This window comes from Tenrec ecaudatus, chromosome 3 (assembly GCF_050624435.1).
Source record: "Tenrec ecaudatus isolate mTenEca1 chromosome 3, mTenEca1.hap1, whole genome shotgun sequence".
NCBI classification, from domain to species: Eukaryota; Metazoa; Chordata; class Mammalia; order Afrosoricida; family Tenrecidae; genus Tenrec; species Tenrec ecaudatus.
This window is the reverse complement of record NC_134532.1, coordinates 207,577,223-207,597,255: the sequence shown is the minus strand read 5'-3', so window position 1 is coordinate 207,597,255 and position 20,033 is coordinate 207,577,223. Positions and strand designations below refer to the sequence as shown.

Below are 20,033 nucleotides of genomic sequence, written 5' to 3'. Positions count from 1 at the left end.
AGGCTCTGTCCTTTTTCAAGGATTCGTTAAAAGGGCATCCGTGTGAGTGGTTTCATTACATGACTCTTCCCGGGCTTGGTTTGGATGCACCATTAGGAAAGACCAACTCTGAGGTCAAGGGTAGGGTCAACACAAATGAATCAAAAACAACAACCAAACTATGAGATGGCTGTCACAGCACCCATGGTGGCGGCAGGCTGGAGCATGCAGGGGCTGTAGACCCCTTCATCTCGTTATAAGAGCAGACTTCAGAGAGGTACCAGACACATGGAATTTTCCCATGCACTGTTTGAAGCCCCCTTGTACAGAGCTCGCACACACACACACACACACACACACACACACACACACACACGAGGAAGGGGTGGAGTTCACAGTTAAGTGCTCAACTTGTGAAGGCAAGGCTGACAGTCCAAACCCACCCATAAGAGATGCTAACAGGCCTGCTTCTGGGAGGCCTTCACCTTGAAAGCCCTGTGGAGTAGCTCGACCCCATGCAGAAGTGTCACCATGCATGGGAACTGGCTTGATGACAACCACACAACAAACAAACAAAACATACATATACATGAAGGATCTTCCAGATGTTTGTGGGCAAAAAATGAGTCAAAAGATAATGGGATTTTTCCACCCCATATTTGAAGGCTGTAAAAACCCAAACCCGCAGTTCCCGAGTCCATTCTGACTCACAGTGACCCTGCATGTGGTTTCCAAGGCTGCAGATATTTTCAGGAACAGCCAGCCTCATCTTTCTCCTGAGGAGCAGTTGGTGGCTTTGAACTGACAATCCATAGTTAGCAGTCCAGTGATTACCTGATAGTGCCACCAGGGCTTCTGTGCAGCCTGGACATATAACTCACTGCTATCGAGTCCACTGGAACTCATAGGGAGGGCAGGGTAGAACTGCCCCTGTGCTGTTCCAACACTGGAACTCTTTCGGAAGAGAAAACCTCATCGTTCTCCTGAGGAATGGAGAGTGGTTTCCAAGCAGCCCCATAGCCCAAGGCCTCATCGGGACCACCAGGCCTCCTTGGTGTCTGGTTCACCTCCACCACTGTTACTTCGCTGTGTTGTTTGTTCTGTTATTTGTCATGGATTCCGTTCCCTATGACTGAATAAACCGTGGTCGAGTTCTATGCCATCTTTGTGAGTGCTGACGTGTCTGAGCCCAAGGTTGCAGCCATATGTCAAATATGGTCCACAGTTGTCATATGTTGTCCAGTTTGGGGGACCATATGTCAAATATGGTCCACAGTTGTCATATGTTGTCCATAGTAACCGTACATGGAGGAAATACCCCATAGAGTTGATTTTTATATGCTGTAGGATTTTCAAGAAGACATCCCAGTGCCGCCATGCTTCATCGATTGACTGCTAACCAAGGGATCGGGAAATTGAATCCTTCACTTGCTCCTCAACAGAAAACGATGGCAGGCCTGGAGCGGCAGCCCTAGCCTCTCCTATGCAATCACTCAGAGGTCAGTCTCCTCGGTGGCCTTGAGCCATCTTTCCAAGGGCAGATCACCCTGTCTTCTCTCCTGTGGAGCCACTGTGTTGCTGACAACTACCAACCTCGCCATTAGCAGCCTAGCCTTGTCCCCAGTGCTCCACCAGGGTCTCCTCCCTCTTCCTGTACATGTCCGTGTACATACGACTCCACAGAATGCGAATAAGGAAGACTGAAGAAGGAAGATGGAAGAAGAACCGATGCACTTGAATTATGTTGCTGGCGAAGAATAGTGAAAGGACCATTGATGGCCCCCCAAAACCCCAATAAATTTGTCCTGGAAAAAGTATGGCCAAAATACTCCTTAGAGGCAACAACAGTGACACTTCGTCCCATGTACTTTGGACTTGTTCTCAGAAGAGACCAGTCCCCAGTTAAGTCCTCCACTTGGTAAAGCAGAGACGCGGTAGAAAAAAAGGAAGCCCTCAACAAGATGGATTGACACAGTGGCTGCTACCTTGGGCTGCGATTTAAGAACAATGGTGAGGAGGGTGCAGGACCGGACAGTGTCTCGTTCTATTGTACATAGGGTTACTGTGAGTTGGAACTGACTCGGCGGCACCTAATGGCAGCAACAGATAGAAGGGTGGCTGCATCGGCTGCATCGAGAGGCGTGATTACCCACAAGCACACACCACATCTGGAAGGTCCTCGAGGAATGTGGAGATTTCAGGAAACTACTCGCTTGTTATTAAAAGTTATTAAACATAGAGCATTTCAGCAGAACACAGGCTGCCCCTGGGCAGTCTGTTTGTTTGCTTTGGGCTGCGTTTGGCTCTTGCTCATCCAGAATCATTTTGGATGCGGTCCAGCTTAAGGCAGTTAGAACCGCTGCTGATCTCCTTGGGGAGAAGGGGGGCCTCCCAGAACTGCAAATTAGCCAGGCTTTGAAACAGAAAGCATCGCCGGCCGGCCTTCTCTGTCTAGGGCCAGGATTACCCCCACATTCTCAAGCCCAGTCTTTTTCCAGAATGGTGCTGGTGCTTGCCAGATTTTAGGACAAGATGCTTCCCAGCTGTGCCTGGCCTCCAGGGCTCGGGCCTTGGCAGGACCATCAAGCGCCCCTCTGCCTGCCTCCCCCCACCTCCTATTAAATTGTCCAACTGTGACAGCATTAAGTTGTCATCCTCAGGAATGAGCCTGCCATCCCGGTCATCATAATTAAGGGACTACCGTGCATTGATGAAGTCTGTCCGCAACTTCGGAGAGGCAGCCGCTCAGACAAATGACTTATGTTGTCTCACTTTCCCAGTCCGCCTCCCCATCGGCCCACCCAAAGCCAACCGTTTTCTCATTAAGACACTTGAAGTACAAAACCACCCAGGGGCCATTCACAGATCTACTAACAAACTTGAGGGCGAGACCTCTAGCTGCATTCAATCCTGGTGGCCCCACTCACCAGGGGACAAAACCCAGCCCAGTCCTGCTACTGGCCCACGGGGATCCAATTGCTGCTCTCACGGATTCTTTATTCAGGAGAGATTGCCAGGCCTTTCTCCGTGGTTCATCTAAAACTGGAAACTCCAGTGAAACCTGTTCAGCATCTTTTTGTGGGTGTGTTTAGTTAGTTTCTTAAATTATTTATTTATTTTTAAACAGTATCACTGGCACATGATTCACATAGGATACAGTCCAATAGTTCATTCATATTAGGAAGAGTTGCACAATCTTTACCACAATCAATTTTGGAAGATTTTCTCTCTTCTTGTACTCATTGTTATTAGCTCCCGTTTCCCCCCAACCTCCCTGATGTACCCTCATGAAACCTAGTTAATCCAGTTATGGTCACCATAGATTTACCTGTCCTGGATTTCATATACAAAGCAAACAAACAACAATAACAACAACAAAAGAATAAAGGAAAACATGGAAAAACCTACTCAACACAGGCAGGAGTGAATGTACAGGAGGCACATTGACCAGGAACCGAACCCGGGTCTCCAGCGTGGCAGATGAGAATTCTACCCCTCAACCATTGCTCTGCACTATCTGCCAACCAGAGAACAGCCCATGGCATAAAGCATAAAGCTGTTCAACAGATGAACGCAGACGTTCATATCATCTCCCCCATCTCATAGTTACAGAAACCAAAGCATAGATGGTGACCTGTCCACCAGTTGATGTGACTGTTGCTGGTGGTGGCTGCCCAGTGGGTTCTAACTCATTCACAGAACTCCACCCAGACCAGGTCCGGGCCATCCGGTTGCTACATCCATGTCCATTGTTGCCACTACTGAGTCAGATCATCACTTTCAGGGGCTTCCTTCTTCTCACTGACCATCTATTTGCCAAGGCAGAGCTTGGGTGGCATAGTGGTTAAGAGTTGGGCTCTAATCCAAAAGGTCAGCAGTTCAAAACCACTCCTCAGGAGAAGGACAGCACTTTCTATTCCCCTGAACAGTGACAGAGACAAACTCACAGAGGGCAGTTTGGGGCTGTCCTACAGGGTTGCTATGGGTCAGCATGGACTCCATGGCCGTGAGTTTGGTTTTGGTTTTGGCTTCTTTCCCATACTGGTTGTCAACTTGCTAGCAATATGTTTTGTTGTGTTTGTTTTTTTCTGATGACTGAAGTGGTGACAGGGGTGCCAATAGACGAATGCACGAGGCTTGGAGCTCAGATGTTCTGGCATGGAAGGCCTGTCCCAGGGCTCATCCCTCCAATAGTCAGGAAGACTGGGACTAAGACTCAGGAAGAAAGGTAGGAAGAGTCTACCTTCAAGTCAATTCCAACTCACAGGGACCGAGTGAAGACAGAGTCAAACAGCCTCATTGGCTTGTCCAAGGGTGTAAATCTTTACAGACCCTGACAGCCTCCATGTTCTCCCTCAGAGATATTGGAGGACTCGAACTGCCAAACTTACAGATAGTGGGTGGAGTGCTCTACCACTGCACCCCATCATGTTTCAAGGGAATCAAACATGCCAGGCATAAATCACAGCATCACCCCCCAAAAATCAACTGTACAAAGCAGCCTGTTTATGAATCAAGAGATTTTCCCCATCACTTCATGTGTCCGCAGCACAAAGGCCTGGCAACAGCATCAGTCTCCGACACAGTTCAAAACCTGACTGGCTGCTGCTCCTCTATTTTCCTGTGGGCAACTCTCAGTATAGACACTTCTAGAAAGGGCACAACCAAAGAACCAAACTGTGAGCGAACCCAAGCTGGTCTGAGAAGGCTGGGAGAGAGCAAGGATGCAGGTGAGAGTAAGGTTTGAGAACGGTCTTAGGAACAGGTCCCACAGGGTCCCATGGGTCCCACAGGGCCTACCCAGTGAGATGCAGTAGAATTTGAAAATGACATAATGATCCAGGAAGGCAAAATGTCATTGAATTCAAATTCATTGGATCAGAATGTGTGATAAGCGAAGGCATCAGGAAATTCTCTGGAAACGAGGGGCACTCGGTGGTTTTGAGTGTGTCCTGGATGCACACGTGCACACGACTTAATCAGTGGTCTCTGTGCGCACACCTTGAAAGAACATTCCCAAACCCCAAAACACAATATGTGAATTCCCAGGCAGATCTCAGGGGCATAAGGAGACAAGTGGTTAGCCAATTGAGTGAATGAATGAATGAATGAACAAATGAACATATTTCTTGTGGTACCTTCACATACCCAAACTATGAAAGTCGCTTTAAGTTGTGAAGCTGTTTGGTTATTGAGTTCACTTTGCCAATTAAAACAACAACTGTTAGAATCTCCCCAGCCCGCCCACCCGCTCCCACACCCTACATGGAGGCTGCAAACAAGGTGGTGGAAAGATGGAATGGAAAGAGAATGGAATTTTTCCGTGAACTCTTTGAAGCCACCTCTTACAGGAAGCTTATAAGCTAGTCCTTAGTTATAAGAGGAACTATTGCTTATCTGGGAGATAGAATAAAAAGAGTCCTACTGTAAGAAAACGTTCCCTGAGGTCCAGTAGTGGCCCGTCATGGGTTGGCTGGATCTGAAGGTACAAGGGAAGGAGCAGAGGGCGGGGCCCAGGGTTGATCAGATGAAGCCATAACACATTCCTACCGGGAGCTTCGGCTGTAATGCACTTTATTCACCTGAGTGCTGCGGAGGGCCAGAGCCAAGTGCTGGGCTGTGGGGACTGTATGCCCCCAGCTACTCTGTGAAATGGCCTTGAAAGTATGGACCCGGGTCTGCATAGCCCTCAGCCAGGTCAGCCCATCCCATGTGCTTTCCTGGAAAGTGGGAAATGAGCTCGGTGGACGGTGCTGAGTAAAGAGAAGCTCTCCAGCTCAATCAAGAAGGCCAGTCAACGCCATGAGCTCAGCACCAGGGCTCCCGTGACTCCAGAGGGCCGCCGCAGACCTGTGCCCCTAGGGGTTTCAAGACTGGGACCGTCCCAAAGAGGTGCCTGGGGCACCCTTGACCTTTCAATCTTTCGGTTAGCAGCCAAACCATCTTACTACTTTGTCCCACCCAAGGACTCTTTGAAGACCTCTATTACTATCTCCTGTGGCCCCTAGGCTACTTCGAAACAAAGACATCGGGTTTCACACAAGGGGAAGCTACTCCTTCAAGAGTCCCAAACCCCAAACTCAGCACCCTGAAGTCGACTCTGACTCACAGCGTTCCTACAGGGCAGGGTGGAGGTGCACCTTCCACTTGCCTATGCCGTTAAGCCTAACAGAAGTAAGACAGCCTCATCCTTCTGACTTGGAACAATGCGGGGGGGGAGGGGTGTCCCACTAGTGACCTTGTGGTCAGCGCACGGTGTAGCCCATTACATCAGCCAGGCTTCTTCTAAAAGATCCAAGAGCCAGAAAGCCTAATAGAAAGGCCATGAGCCTGCATTCTTCTTCCTGAGTAAGTGTAGCGGGGTAGATGGAGCAGGCACAGGGCATGTGGGAGAGGGTTCAGAGAAGCCACCCTGAAATCTTACTAGGAGAGCCCTGGTCCAGCCCAGTCCGGAGTGGAGCACTTTCGTTCCAGATGGGCCTGCGTGTCGCCCAAGAACCAAGGCCTGAGTCACCTTGCTGGGACCAGGGTTCCTTAACCATTTCCTGTCCAACTGACTTTGCATTTGCTGTGCTTTGGGGGCTGGAATGCCCAGCAAATGTCCAGCCCCGGGTCTCAGGTGGCCTTGCCCCTCTTTCTTATGCAAGACAGGCTGCATGACCATGTCCTCCTGAGGATGTCAGTTATGCTGCCGTAGCATCACAGCCTCCCAGTGAACACATATCAAAAGGAGGCTGTGAGTTGCTGAAAGGGGGAAGCCAGCCTGTCTTCATCCTCATCAGATCACCGCCTGGACATGAGCCCACAATGAAAGAATGGAAAAATGAACCAGATAGACATATCTGCACAAGTGAAAAGACCCTTTCTCTGATGTTTTAAGAATCTCTTAGGAGTCTAAGCTCCCTGACTACAGGGCCTGGGGCCTCATTTGAGCTCACCGTTCTTTGGGAAGGCCTGCTTTTCCAACAGGGGGTGTGAGGCACCAGAAACAGCTGAGAGAGCTAGCGGTGGAGGCAGTAAAGTGCCGGCTCACATCCACGCCACTCTTCCACTGAGCCATCTTTGGGGTCTTTTTGTTTTCAATGAAATGCTGGTATAAGGGTGCTTTGCTCAACTGATGTATGTATGGATTGTGATAAGAGTTGTATGAGCCCCAATAAAAAGATTTATTAATAAAAAAAGGAAATAAAAAGAAATGCTGGTTCATATTTCTTGTAACCTAAATTTAGGGTTGAACCATGCCCCCCCCACCCCCAAATGCATTTAATCCCGGGCTTTTGTACCTGTGCATATGACCTGTTGGGGAACAAAGGCATCTTGTGTTATGCTGATGAGGGCGTGCCAGTGGAGTATGGATCCTAACCCTACTTATCTTTGAGCTGGAATTGTGACCCAGGGACCCCCTGGGGAACTATGGGTACACATGACCCTGCTCTACAAATTCAAGAACCACGGACTGCTCAAGGAAGGACTCCGCACAGATGAGACCCTGACTTGGGGCTTCTTGCTTCAAAAAGATGAGAAACAAAATGTCCTTTCTTTAAAGTCGCCCCATGGCAGTTGTGAGGAGCCCTGGTGTGACAGTGGGTTCCACATCAGGCTGTTGACCACAGGCTGACAGCCAGAAACCACCAGCCGCTCCACTGAAGGACACACAGGGTTTCTGCTTCCTTCAAGATTCACCGCTTCTTGTAAGAGCCCCCAATAACACGATGAAAAAAAAGATTCCCAGCCACGGAAAACCACAGGGGCGATTCGATTTGGTTCCATGGGGCCCCAGTGAGTCCGAACTGACTTGATGGTGGGAGTTTGGGTGTGGATTTGAGTCTTCGTTGTCTGGAGCTGCTGTTAACTGAAATACCATGAGCAGGTGACTTTTACAGCAGGCATTTCTTTCTCACCATTTGGGAGGCTAGAGTGAGAGAGATGGTACTTGGTCAGTCCCATAACGAGTCACAGTCTCAGAAACCCTGTCTTAGAGGGTCGTTGTGAGTCAGTGCTTCCGCGATGGCAGTGAGTTCGGAGATATCTATATGGCTTGGCATCAATCTTCCCTCCACCCCCTTTCGGTTCTCTCTCTTGCTTGTTTAATCTCTATTACAATAAAGACATCCCCTACATGAATTCTGTCTCCTTAATGTAGCAAAGGGAACCCATTCCCAAATGGAATTATAACCACAGGTTACAAATCTTTATAGGAGCAGACAGCTTCATTTTTTTTCCCAGTGAGCGAAGACTGGGTTTGAACTACTGACCTTGTGGTTAGCAATCGAACTCTGACCCAGCAGCCCCATCAGATCTCCTTAATTCCACCCAGATGTTGTCGTCCAATTTCATCTTTTTAATGTGTTATCCAAATAGCTTCATAAATCATGTGTGCACCTATAAACTTATTTATGTTCATTCAACATGGATTTGGAATCTATCCATGTTATATATTGTGATCTTTTCTTTTCTTCCCTGAGGTATAAGGTAGCATACTGAACAAATAATGCATTTTACTTAAGTATTTTGCTACAAATGGCTTCTAAGTGTGCCCTAGTTTGTTGCTCTCATAAATAATAGTATAATGCATTTTTTGAAACCTAATCATTTTTATTGCTATTGGAATTTGTGATCACTAAGGCACATACTAACATTTAGTAGCTCATAATAAGGACTCAAACCCACTAGTATCCAGGTGATTCTGACTCATAGTGATCCTCTAGGACAGAGTAGAAATTTCCCAGGGACAATTTACTAATGTATTTCTTTGCACATGTCCTTTTGGACACATGTGTAAAAATCCCTCTAGAATATATAAAAGAGTGGCTGTACTCAAATGTCCAAATTAATGTTCTAATTTTCCCATCAAGAACTCCTTAGACCTCCATACTAAAGAAAATCTAGTCTAACAGAGTCACAAAGAAACGAAGAGGAATTGAAAATGAGGTATCTTTAAGCGGGATCTAAGACCAGGATCAGTCCTAAGAACAAAATAGAATCTAGGTCTGCAACAGATGAATGAGGATTCAGGAGTTGAAAAATAAATTTAAAAGATGCAATACTGAATTAAAAAAAACAACCAGTATGCCTACCATTCATTTTTCTAAAGCAGGAGAACGAACCCCCTGTGTTTGGGTACTGTCAAGGTTGAGTTTCAGAAAAAAATCAATTGCTAGCCTGGCTTCCAAGATGCCCCTCTGGTGGTCAATTACTAAGTTCAGAGGAAACCATTTGTCCCACCTTGAAATTACATTATCTCTAAAGAGGCCTCTTTCTTGGCACAAACTCAAGAATCAAAACATAGGTTCTCCAGGGCCCAACAAGCTGGATCCTGAGGCGAGGTGTGTGAGTGCAGCCTGCCACAATTCATGTGCAGGGCACCCGGCAGGGTGGGCAGGGTCCAGCTCTGTATAACCGGATCCCAGGTCTGCCTTTATCCCAACGGGAGCTTGCTGTCCGATCTCTGCAGTTGCTCATTATCTGAAAGTGCATGACTGGGGTTTCCTGCATATTAATCAGTCAAAACTGGATTCTTTCCCCCAACGCTGGAAAGGCACAATTGCAGAGAGCAACTTCCAGGTAAATAAAAATGAAATGAATGCAGCCTGGGTGCAGGCAGGGGAAGAGGGGCTGACCATGCCGGTGTATTTTAATCAGGGAAAATTGCACCATTGCCCATCCTTTCTAAAGAACCCCATCTTTGAATTGCTGCCTTGAACATCTCCGGTCCATTCCTCTTATCTCTCAGGTGAATCTAGGTTCCAAAGGCAGACTTATCCTCTCTCAGGAGAGGCACACTCACACCAGAGAGCCCAGGAGAGTCTAATTATACTTAAAATTCCACAAAAGCAGGTTTATTCCTTCCCCAACACTCCCCTGCACCCAATCCCCCAGTCCACATCCCCCCATCCCTCCCATCCCCGGCCCCCCTCCTCATCCCTCTCCACCAAAAACAGTATCCCTGTGCCAGGGCTGCCCCCGGCATCCTTAACTTAAGCACTGACAGGTTACGTGGGATTTTTGCCCAAGTAATTATTTTTCAATTCAACAATAATGAGAAATTACCATGGCAACCACTTGTCACGTGCTACACATACACCCCCTCTAAAGAGTGAACTATAACATAAAGCATCTAATCCTGGAAAAATACATGTTTTTAATTAAAATAAAGTTAAACAGGTCAACGTGGAGAGGATATATTGGGGAGAGGGCTCTGAGACGAGGGAGATGGAATGAGCGATGGCCTTTATGGGATGGACGGGGGTGGGGGGTGGAGTGGGGGCGGGGGCGTTTCTAAAGAACAATGCTTTCTCCCCTTCAGACCCCTCTTGTGCCCGCACAGGAGGACAACCCTCTCTTCATGTTATTTTCATGTTATTTTTAATATTTTGGTCATTTCCATTTTACCTATGTAGGTTGAACTCTCTTGGAAGACACTGGGGGGAGGGGAAATGTTTGTGGCTGGAAGGGATTGAGGGCAAGGAGCCTGGGTCCAGCCTGCTTTCTCAAATTGTCCTTGCCGGCCACACCTGGGTGGTGGGACAGGGGATAGAGGACAGCAACTGGAGTCCTTTCTCTGACAGTTCCTTTGAGAGGGGTCACCTCACACTCCAGGGAGGGTGGTCATCCATTTTCCCTAGCAAATAAAACCCCATTTGCATCCTAAATTCCTAGCCAGACTTTCCCAAACCCTCGGGGGTCATGTTTACCACAAACCAAAGCACACATAGCAAAAATAGCTAACCCTTACATAGTTCCTACTAGGTCCCGGGCACCCCACAACAACCTTATGGAAGACATCCGTGCTCGTCTGGATAGACTAGAGAAACAAATTCATAGAGACTCATGTATGTATAAGAAAGAGCTTTCTATACAAGAGCCGTTGAATATTGAGAGAACATCTAACCCAGTCCAGATCAAGTCCGCAAGTCCAACAATGATCTATAAAGTCCTATTCAGACTCAACACATGCAGTGACCCTGAATGCAGGAAGGTCACAGGCCAGTGGGTAGAAAGTCTTATAGATCCAGTGGCGGTAGAGGCATCTCAGTGCTGGCAGGGGTCTCCACGTGGTTCCTTCAGCTCTGAGACTCTGACTGCCATCAGCCTGTCTCCATGCGGCTTGTCAACAAGAATGTCTCTGTGGTAGTGAGCGTGTGTCCACCTCCAGTGAGCTATTTATCTCCTTAGCGCCTCCAAATGAGGTCATCAAGCTGTGATCTGATTGACAGGCTAAGCTCCACCCCTTCACTCTTAATCCTCATACTGACACCAGATTATGTAAGTATCATAATATCTGAGACCCATTGTATAGATGAAGAAACAGGGGTTTGCCATGAGTCAATCACTGGTTTCAGAACATTTAGTTGTCCGTTTTCAGAGCGACAGCTCCAAGAAAGACATGCTGACTCTGGAGTCCAAGCCCAAAATCCATGACCCACTGCCGCCCAGTCAATATTGAATCATAGCGACCCATCAGGAGGGAGGACAGCTGCCTCTGGTGAGTTTCTGGAGCTGGAAAGCTTCATGGAAGCAGACAGCCTGATCTTTCTCCCTCGTTGTGGCTGCTGAGTTTGAATGGCTCCCTTCGGAGAAGTCAATGCTCCATCAGGGTTTCTTTAAGGAGAGCAACAGCTATCCAAAGAGCCCCAACCTCGGTTCTTTTTAAGGAGCCCTGGTGGTGTCGTGTACTGCATGTTGGGCTGCTAACCACAAGATCCACAGTTCAAAGCCACCAGTCGCTCCTCAAGGGAAAAGTCAAGGCTTCGTACTCCCATATAGAGATACAGTCTGGGAAACCCACAGGGACAGTTCTACCCTCTCTATATCAAAACTTTGAGTCGGAATCCACTTGGTAGCAGTGAGTTTGGTTGGGTTTCCACTCAACTCAAAGCAAAGGACAAAGAATGTTTGCCCCAACCGTCATTCCTGAAAGATCAGCTGAGAAAGTAAGGATTTGTAGTTCATCTATAGAATTTTACATCTATACATCAAAATGAATGCCCGAGATAAAATCACAATGAGAAGTAGTCACTGCCATGGAGTTGATGCTGACTCACAGCTCCTGCGAGGCAAGTAAAGATCGCTGGTGGCACGGCGGTTTAGGCTTTGCCAGCTAACAAAAGGTTAGAGGTTCAAACCTGCCAGCCACTCGGTGGGAGAAAGGCTGTCTGCTTGTGTGAAGAATCCTAGCCCTGGAAACCATACATAGGGTCGCGATGAGTCTGTAGTGACTTGCTAGCACAGTACATTTTGAGGGGGTGAAATACCTACAAAGAAAAAAACTCAAAGCTTTCAACTTGGGATAGAGGGAGGAAGGAGTAAAAAGAGGAGCTGGTACTCAGGGCTCAAGTAGAAAACATTATGGAAATGATGCTGGCAGCATATGTACAAATATGCTTGATACAGTTGATGTATGACATGTCATAAGAGCTACAAGAGCCCCCAATAAAGTGACTTAAAAAAAATAGACTGACCTTCTCAGAAACCAACAGCAGCAGTTCAGCCCTGCCCTGCAGGGTCGCTGTGAGTCAGCATGGACTCCAGGCCCATGCGCTGGGTTTTTGGTTTGAACACCTATGTGGATGGAATACGAAATCCCCGTCCTTTCAAATGCATCCGTATGCTCTTTGTTGTTGATTTTTATTAAACCCTCATATCCCAGGGCTTGTTTTCTTCCATCCCTCTCAACTCCGTGCTTCCCCGTCATTTTCTGCTCACCGGCAGTTTTGTGAACAAAGTCACACCAGTTATCATTTTAACAGAGGGACTCAAATATGGGTGTGGTGCAGTTACCCAGTCAAGGCTCCCCTGGGATCACTGGGCCTCACTTCCTTGAGCACTCAAATGGTGTCTGAGTGAAAGAGGGCCATGGAAACGGGCAGTAAAACAAGACTTGGCATCTGGTGGAGTTCAGTTTTCCATTTAAGACACTTTTCTATGGTTTTTGTGTGGTTTTGCTTTGCTGCTGCCGCCCCCTCCCCCAACCAGGGCAAGAAAAATAAAAACGTACCTGGGAAATTCGTGTATTTAAGCCTCGTCTCTGAGCTACTACTCAGCATTCATTTCGCTGTGAGCATTACAAAGGGAGCTGGGTGTAAGGTGACCGTAGGATGGGAAGCACTGTGATGGGTGTGTTTGGATGTGCCAGATGGAGCTGACGTGCTACTTTCTGAGGGCGGTCTCTCTACACGTAGGCTGTCATGGACCATATTCCTTTTCATTGTTTAGGCTTATCATACTATAATCAAATCATTATGTTACATGCATAAGGACTGGGCTTCTGGAAGCTTTGTCTATATCTGTGTCTTGTGTCTTTTAACACTCCAGGCAAACAACAAACTAGAGTCATACAGTGTCTCACTGTATCCTTCCTAATTCTCGCATTTATTTCTCCTAACTTAAAGGGGGCAAACCAGATCCCCAAGATGCTGAGAAACTTACCTAAGTTCACAGATCAACTAAGTGGTCGCCTTGGATTTTAAACAACGTCTGATTTCTGAACTTGTGTCTCTACCCACAGAGCTTCACTGCCTACTGTAGGTGACTCAGATGGGAAAGGTTTTCTTCTTCACAATTACACTTTCTGCCATAGAGTCAAAAGGACACCAGGTGATACTTGAAGCCGTTGTCTGCTAATCCAAACGTCAGCGGTTTGAACTCACTCGCTTCCCCATGGCAGAAAGATAGCTGCCTCCATAGGAAATTTTCCAGCTTGGAAATTCTCGGAGGCAGTTCTACTTTGGCCTACAGGTAACACCCCTCTCCAAGTCACGACTGAATGGCAGTGGGTTTTATAGTCAAACGTGGAGGCGTGTGCTCTTACATATCAAAAGTAACATGTTAAAGATAGTACACAAAGCCATCTAAAAGTGATGGAACGGGATATTGCTTCAGAAGCCCACGGCTCATTGATGGCAGGTCTGAAACAACAAGCACCCTGCTCCATCTTCTATCACACCTGCCTTCAGGAGTGGTCCTGAGACTCGGGGGAATGTGATGAGGCAGCCCCTCATATGTCTTGTGGAGAAAACCTTGTCATAAAAGCAGGCAACATAAACACAGCAGACAAGGGAATATTTCTGGAAAAGCTTGCATTTGCTATGTCTATATCTACATCATCATCTATATCTATATCTTTATCTATATCCATATCTATATCTAAATCTATATCTATATCTATCTCTCTATCTATATATTTGTGATACCCACACAACTACATCTAAAGAGTTGATGAAAATGACAGGCATTATTTTTTAAAAGTCACCCCTAAAAATTGCAAGATTGTGTCAGGGCAAAAGTGGTGGGGAACCTCTGAACAAGAGATGTCACCTTCTTCCCACTCCCTACATGAATAAATAAAATATATTTTAAAAAGATTTCTGCTTGCAAACAAATATAAGAAACCCAATGGATTTTGCAAACCTAGAAGGGAAACAGCAAGTTTATCTTGATAAGGATCAAACTCTTCTCCGTTTACCTAGACACTAAATTCTCTCTAATGTGCCCAGGGGAGTAGGTAAGTGGTGCAAGGAGATACGTGCTTTACAGCAAAAGAGCAATTGGTGATTGGAACCCACAGAGGTGCCCTGGTGGTAATAGCTATTCAATAGACTGCTAACTGCAAGGTCAGTAGTTTGAAACCTCCATGGAAGAAAGAGGGGCGTTTCTACCCCCGGAAAGAGTTGCAGTCTCAGAACCCCACAGAGGCTGTTCTATTCTCTCCCACCGGGTCCCTGTGAGTCAGCGCCAACTCGATGGCAGTGGGCGTGTTTTTTATTAATCTTCTTTTGGAGAGCTGCCACAGAAGATCAGTTTGGCAATCTCTGTCCACAAGATCTCAGCCTTGAAAATCCCATGAAGCAGTTCTACTACGCACATGCCCACATTGCCATGCATTGGAACGGACTCAAAAGCAATATGCATGGTTTTGTTTGCAGGTATGTGTGAGTGCAAAGAAACCCAAAAAACAAATTCACGGCCATCGAGTAGATGCCGACACAGAGCGACCCCAAAGGCCAGAGTAGAATTTCCCCTGCAACGATAAAGGAGAATACCGTTCTGCTTTCTCCCTCTGGTGGTTTTGAACTGTTGCTCAATGCGTAACCACTACGCCACCATGGCTCCAAATCATAGTGACCTTCCAGAAGAAGGTAGAACTTTCCCAGAGAGACTATACTCTGTACAGAAGCAGAGAGCAAATATTTATGCCATAGAATGGATGGTGTATCCAAGCCACTGGCCTTTAATTTCACTGCAAGTGTTTAGTCGCTGTATCACCAAACCTCCTTTTAACGTGCCATTAAAAGAGGAGGACAAATCCCAAATTCCGGAGCGCTGCCTCTTGTGGTCTCATTGACATGGTGAATTGTTTATGGATGACATATAAGATGGCCAAAGCCAGATCTTCAATGGCCACCTTGCCCCAAGCCTATTCTCATCTTTCTCTCTATGTCAACCCAGTCACCTGGTTCCTTGAGCAAAACATTTTAGGACATATCTTTGTATGATAATTGGGTTTTGTGACAACTAGGTTGGGCCAGGATCCTCAATACTTGGGCAGTTAAGGCCTCTGCTAAGATGTGGCCTCACATTGTGTAAACACTGGACCAGCAGTCCAGTCCACCATTTTGCCTGTTGGCCCCAGGAGCTATCAGTGACTGGCCATGTTGCTTGCTGACCTTGGACTTATACAGCTCTGTCTGGATTGGCATGTAGTCTTCCTGCTTCCGGTTTCATATTCCTGTTACTGGTTCAACTGAGGCAGCTGCATGAGTTAGGAAGGGCCTCCAGCTTAGCATGTGACCCATGGACTGAAGCCAGATTGGGCTTGGGTGTGGCAGTTCTTCCACTGTGTGGGATCCTCTCTTGATATAAATTTCATTTCTAGATGTGTAATAGCTTCACTAGTTTTGCTTTTCTAGAGAACCCAGCCCAACACATCTGGATTCCCCACTTTGTCTGGCCCTAGACCCCTCATTCATTCATATTGTTGTGTTAGGTGCTGTAGAGACAATTCTGACCCATGTAACAGAGTGCTATCCCCATTGACCTCTTATACATGGGATCAACATGCATTAGAACTGACAATACCAGCTAACAACCATAACAAGGCCAACAATGTGCGAAGCCATTGAGAGCACAGGGTACCACATCTTGCAAACTGTGGTGGCCGGTGCATAACAGAAGCTTAATACTCACCTGCCTGGTTAAAGGAATAAATGGGGATGGGGGTGGGGGGCAGATGGCCAAACACATAAGAAAAAGATAGAAAATGTGTCTCTAAGGGGCCACATTGGTCTTGCCCTTGAACTTCCATAGTCACGTTCCCAGATCTAGACTTAGCAGAACTCGGTGGGCTCCAGCTACATAATAGAGTACCAGGAACTCATCAGAATCTTTATTCAATTTATTTTTTAGAATAAATATATGCCATGAATTAAAAGCATTAAACATGTTCATGCCCTTTGACTCAGTAATTTTATTTCTGGGAAACCATCCAAAGGACATAATCCAAAAATATGGAAATGCTTTCTATGCAAAAAAAAATCACCAAGGGAGAATTTATAACAGCAAAAAACTGAACAATGTGCTTGCTCCACAATACAGGAATGACTCAAGGAAATAGGATATGTTCACCACACAGAAAAGGGTCTTCCAAACTCACATTTTACCCAAGAAACGCCCAACATTCCTGCACTATAGTGTAAGAGAAGAAAGCAAGATGGACAGACAGGACAGGGGGATAGAATGGGGTTGCCAAACCAACAGATAAACAGCTGAGGAGACTCGGTATGGCAGATGTCAATTGATCAGACTTTGCCTTTTTCATCGATTGAGGGTGTGTGACAACCCTGCACGGGCAGCTCTGTTGGTACTATTTTCCCAACAGCGTGGGCTCACTTTGTGTCTTCTTGTCACATCTGGTCCATTCTCATAATATTCCAAATAGTTAATAAAGCCATTGAGTGCTGAATCGAATATGTTAGTGTCAGCATCACTGATATATGCACTGGGAAGCCCCCCACCCCAAAGCTATATGATTTGCTTCCTCACAGTGCTCAGGTGGTATCCCGTAGGTCTGTCTGTGTTGGAAACAGATAAACAGATGACATTACCTTTCAATGGCAAAGGGACGGCCTGCTGGTTAAGCAGTGTGGGGCCCATTGTGTTTTCATAGGGAAAACAAAATAAATTTGATTTTATCAGACATGACCCACGCGTAAATTCCAGAGCAGTTAAGCATCGAAATGAAGGAAAGACAAAATCGCTGCACTATGAAAAGATATTAGGAGAATATATTTATGACCCAGGAAGACAGGGACCATTTGTAAACAGCACACCCAAAGCCCAAATTACACGAGAAACAAACCAGCCATGTGAATACAAGAAAATATAAACATTGTGTATGAAAAAGAACATGGTAAACACCGCTTGGATGTAGGTGACAAGCTGAGAGAATTAGGGAGTAGAATATGCAACGTGTAACAAAATCAATACTTTTCAGAAGTGAGCAATGCCAGAGCACCATTGCAGAAAATAAACCAACAGGGCCAGCCAGTCAAGAAAAGGCACGCTAAAACTAGGGTGTCACACACCCATCTGACTGCCTCCCATCAAAGAGTAGCACAGAAACACACGTGGCTGCGGATGTGCAAACGCAGGAGCTGCCGCACACTAGTTTCTTCTCCCAGGCCAGCCCTGGGGACTCTGGGGCCCCGTGCCCATGTGACAGTCAAGCTGACTCTCTTGCTTTTTGAACCTTAGTACAGAATTGCTTTTTGACACTTTGTAAGGAAATGGCAATGAAAAAGGAGACCTCATAGAGATGCATTCCCTCAGTGGCTGCAATTATAAGAACAATCGTGAGGATGGCGTAGAACCGGGCAGTGTTTCCTTCAGTAGATAGGGTTGCAATGAGTCAGACCCCACACTATGGCAGCTACCAACAATAATAGCAATGGGTTCCCCATGTCTCATAAACAGTGCACTCCCTCCACCCCATCTATCACTAGGGCGCTACAGGAGACAAGGTACAGAAAGGAACAACAGAGCCCCAGGGTTCAAGTCTGAGCTGCTATCCTGGACCACCGGCCATCTTGGCCTTCACTGTTGTACCTCTCTGCTTTACAGCATCTTCTTCTGCAAAGACAGTTTGCTTGTCCTCTCTAGTCAAACAGTCTTCTAAGAGCATGTTACTTCTCCAAACAGCCTATTGTGGTAGGTCTCATATTGTTCCCTTTGTGCAGAGGGGACAAACAGAATCCCTGGAAGTGCTGTCTGTCTGGTAAACATTGGACTGCTGACCGCAAGTCCCATGGTTCAAATCTACCAGCTACACCAAGGGGGAAAGAGAGAGTGGTCTGCTCCCGTAAAGATAAACAGCCTGAGAAACCCTGCCTGGTGAATATTGAGACATGGGCTTGGTTTGAGCCAGACTGTGAAATGACACACAGTTATTAAACCATTGACTCAGGAGACCACACACCACCCAGCAGTCTGGCGACCACTCTTGGTCTTAGATCAGTGGTTCTCAAGCTGTGGGCTGCAAACCCTTTGGGGTTCGACTGACCCTTTCATAGGGGCCACCCAATTTATAACAGTAACAAAATTAAAGTTATGAAGTCACAACGAAATTAATTTTTTGGCTGGGGGTTGGTCACCACAACATGAGGAACTGTATTAAAGGGTTTCGGCATTAGGAAGCATGAGAACCACTGTCTTAGCCTGTACAATGATACAAAATAATCATAGCTTCCTCTGAGGACATGGTGAAATTATAACACATACGGGGGGGTGATCAACAACTTCATAGAAGAGCCTCATTACCTTACAATTACATTTTTTCACCCTACAAATTATATGAAGCCCCGTTGTACATTGGCCGGGTGGGAATCAGACAGGCTCATGAAAGAAGATGATACGGCAATGCATTGTGCTTCTCTGTGGACTGTCATGTCGGCGGCGGGGGGTGGGGGGCTTCAAAAACTTTGTGGAAAATTTCCACTGTCTTTTCATTACATTTACCCTCCTGATAACATGTCCAAAATACACGAGATGAGGTCTCTCCATCCTTGCCTCTACGGAGAATTCTGGCTGTAATTCTTCCAGGACAGACCTATTTGTCACTTTGGCAGACCATGATCCTTCCAATGCTGTTCACCAACACCATGGTTCAAATGCACTGATTTTTCTTGTGTCTTTCTAATTCAATGTCCAACTTTGACATGCATATGAGACAATTGCAAGGAAAAAAAACATTTTACTGGACAGAGTTTATTCTACTCCAAAGTGGTGAGAGCATAGTTTTCTCTGTTTGCTCATAATTTACGAAACTAAACCATCTGTCTGTCTCCTGGGGTGCCCTGCATGTTGATATGATATTAGAAGGTCCACCACTGATAGCAGTTAGTGACTTGAAGCACTTGCTGATGAAGATCAAGTAATGCAGCCTTTCATGTGGATTACAACTCAATGTGAGGAAAACCACAACCCTCACCACTGAACTAAGAGGTAACATCATGAAAAGCAGAGAAAAGATGAAAGTTGCCGAGGGTTTTGCCTCGCTCAAGCACATAATCAATGCTCATGGAAGCAGCGGTCAAGAAAGCAAATGACACAGTGCAGTGGATGAGTATACTACCTAAGACTTCTTCACGGTGTTTAAGAACCAGGATGTCACTTTAAGGACTAAGGTGCTCCTGACCCAAGACAATTTCATGTGCATATTAAAGTTGGACATTGTGAAGGAAGAAAGGAGAAGAATCAATGTAATTGAATTATGGTCCTGATGAAGACTGTTGAAATTACCAGAGACTGTCAAAATAATAAACAAATCTATCCTGGAAGAACTCTAACCAGAGTTCCCTTTAGAAGGGATAGTGGTGAGACTCCATCGCATGTACTTTGAACATGTTGTCCAGAAAGAATGGTCAAGGGAAAGGTCATCAGGCTTGGTAAAACAGAGGGGGCAGCAAAAAAAAATTACCCTTAAGGACATGGATTGACAAACTGTCTACCACAATGAGCTCAAACATAACAATTGTGAGGATGGCATATGACTGGATAGT

The 20,033-nt window shown here is 46.3% G+C and overlaps 1 protein-coding gene across 7 annotated transcripts in view; it reads right to left on the bottom strand.

The window, feature by feature from the left end:
* Nucleotides 1–20,033, bottom strand: part of LDB2 (LIM domain binding 2) — a 423,583-nt gene that overhangs the window by 257,619 nt on the left and 145,931 nt on the right. The window lies entirely within an intron of this gene.